The following is a 3,279-nucleotide window of genomic DNA, read 5'->3' as shown; positions in this document are numbered from 1 at the left end:
GGTGGGGGGCTGGGTGGGTGAGTGAGTGAGTGAGTGAGTGAGTGACAGGGGTGAGAGGGAGGTGACGAGGGCCTGCCCATGAGAAGGATGCGGTGGCTGGATGTGGTAAAACCCAAAGTCGACAAGTCTGCGCTGGATTTGGGAGGTAGTCATTAAAAGATCAAGACTCGGTCTGAAACCTCCGGCTTAGCGAGGAGCGATATCCCAACTCTGCCTCCAAAGCTTTTAACAAGCAACTGGATGAAGGCTGAGAGTGCTTTTAGGAAAAATAAATACATGAATCTGACCACTATGTTTTTTTTTTTTTTAGAAATCTACCCACTAAACCCCAAATCACCCCGTGCCGCTTTCATAGCGTACAAAAAAAATGACATCCTCCACTGCTCTTTTACCTTCAGAGTCTTTTTACCTCTCTGTGATATAAAACTACGGCCGGCCAGTGACAGGCGAAGGAAAAGATCTTGTAAATATAGACACATGGCTTTTAATTAGAGGAAAAGGTAAAACCTCGAAAAAACATCCTTGGCTCGCTTCGTCGTGTGTATCTGTGTGTGCGTTCTAGAGGTCGACTGATGCTGGCTGCTTCGTACTGACGTCACCCGTACTCAATAATTTAATACAACGAAAAACGACTTAATAATAAAGTAGTGATTATATCTGAGAAAGAGCAGAACAGCCTTTAAAGAGTAATTCAGATCCTCAGGTGGACGAGTGACGAAATAAAGTTTGCAGTTTTTAATTTGGACTTTTCAGTTGTTAATGTGAGAAAAAAAAAGAAACATTTATAGTCTGTGATTAATTAACTGTTCCTACGCAGATTTTACTTTTAAAAAGATTAGAAAATGTTCATTAGATTGTCCAGTAATTTCATCTGCAAACGTGTCTGTCCAGGCTCATGTAATACATGTAGTGACGACTTTGTAGGAATTTAAAGTATTAAGTGTTTTTGCAGTTGACCTTTGACCTTTTGGTCATCACTTCTTCGGCATTTTATCCACAATTCGTGTATGAATTTCTTAAATTATGGCCAGAAACGTGTTATGTGAGGTCATGGTGACCTTTGACCTTTGACCACCAAATTCTAAATCAGTTCATCCTTGAGTCCAAGTGACTGTCTGTGCAAACGTTTGACGTACAGAGCAGACATGAATAAATACTGTAGCCTCTTCCTTCATATTTTGTCTCACAAATTTTGTAATAAAACTAAATTAAATTAATTAATTATTAATTTCAAAGCGGCAGCAAGTGTGCCGCCCCACAGAGGCTGCAACAGGAGCTCTGATTGGTTGATGTTGAGTAATAAATTATTTAAAACAAATCATTTGGAGGATTAAATAAAAAATTAAAGTGCAAACTTGATGATAATTAGATTTTTTTTAAGCCAGTCAGATATATCAGTCCAACCCTAGTGTGTCTGTGCCATTATGTGTGTGTGTGTGTGTCTGTGTCGGTGGGTCAGGTGTGTTAAGGTGTCCGGGGGAGGGGAGGGGAGGGGGGGGTCGGGTAAAGTGCGCTCCATCACTGACAGAGTCCTAACCATTGCTCACTCAAAACAGTCCAAGTCACCACGGCTACTACGTCTTCCCTTTCTGCCTCCACAGCACCCTCTCTTGGCTCGTGGACACATTACACTTTATATACACGCATAAATAAGAGAGAGAGAGATCCACTGAGAATCAACCTGTTTGCTTGTTTTTTTTTTCTGCCTCGTTAAGGGATATCCTGCCGAATATATAGTTTATATATACAATCCCTGTCGTCTGATGTAGTCTCCCGCAGAGCTGCCCTTGCTACCGCCTGAAGCTGTTTAAATATATACTTGTATATGATCTACGTTTTTTTTAAAATTATTTTATTTTATTTTAAACCTTCAAAAACACCTTATCCCTGTCACACAAAAGCCACAAAGGTTACAGATTGCTTATATACATGGTACCTCACGATTCTCCCCTTTGAATATCAGCTATCTATTCAAAACATGAGTCGCTTCACAAAAATAATTTCTGCTGTGTGCATTGCAGGTGTGTTCAAGGATGAAATTGAGAATGAATATTTTTGCCCAAATCACTTTTGTTACAAAAAAACAAAACAAAAAAAAAAAACAACTAGTTGAGGTAACAAACCCATATACACACACACACACACACACACACACACACAGATACACACACAAACACACCACACACACACGCCGATCTCAGCATCTGTGGTTGACACGATGTGGGCAAAACTAGGAGCATCTGCGTCATGTGTCGTTGAGCTGCTGCAGCTCGTCCCTGATTCAAAGAAAAGCAAGTCTTTTACCTCGGCAACAAACCATGTTCCTCGTTTTACAGCTAGTCTGCACGCTTCAGATTAAACAAAAACCTGGGGGGGGGGGGGGTTGGGGGGGGTTTGTCAGCCCCATTACAGGGCCTGAGCGCCGGCCTGTTGACGTGGTCGCCGGCCCGGCTCGGCTCGGCTCGGCTCGGCTCGGCTCGGCTGGGGAGGGAGGGAGGCAAGTTTTTCTTTTTAGTGTCTTCATATTTAAAAACCCCCGAAACGAATCCAAACTCTTAAAGATCAACAGTCAAGACAGAGGGGACAAAACTCCACGCTTTAAAAAGAGCTAAACGGCCCCGGCTCGTAGAAAACAAACAAGAATCTAGAGCGACAGCAACGTCGGCCGTGGTCGGGCCGACGTGTACAAACGTGTGGACTCATTTTGGCGGCACTGACCTAATACAGCGCCGACGTGTTTGGCCAAACCTACTGTGGATAAACAGACAGTAAGGACACGAGGGAGGGGAGAATACCACCAGCCTCTCGCAGCGGCTGGGAGACCAGGGCCGGCGTGTTGCAACTGTCAGGAGAAGAAGTCCAAGTGGCTGAATTTAGGTTTCTACCGTCCACTGTGGCCCGATTAAAAACTCACTCACTTCACAATTCAAATACAGCTGAGTAAAGTCCGTCGTCGTGATTATTTTTGACAAACAATCCCTGGTTTGGTGGATTTAACCCCTCAGGGTTTCGTGTGTGTGTGTGTGTGTGTGTGTGTGTGTGTGTGTGTGTGTGTGTGTGAGTGAAAGTACATTAGAGTTCAAATGTGTATGCACATTGTCGTACAAGTGCGCGTCAGTGTCCACACGTGCAACATGAGAGTGTTAGCATGCTTGTGTTTGTATGTGAGGTCAGCGTCTCCTGTGTGGACAGTCGGTCACGGGGTCGATGGTGGGTGTGTGTGTGTGTGTGTGTGTGTGTGTGCGTGTGTGTGTGTATGCACAGGTAGGGAGACTGGGG

This window comes from Seriola lalandi, unplaced genomic scaffold (assembly GCF_002814215.2).
Source record: "Seriola lalandi dorsalis isolate HSWRI2012SDOR001 ecotype SW California unplaced genomic scaffold, Sedor1 jcf7180002054720, whole genome shotgun sequence".
In the NCBI taxonomy this organism is placed as follows: Eukaryota; Metazoa; Chordata; class Actinopteri; order Carangiformes; family Carangidae; genus Seriola; species Seriola lalandi.
Note: the sequence above shows the minus strand (reverse complement) of the source record.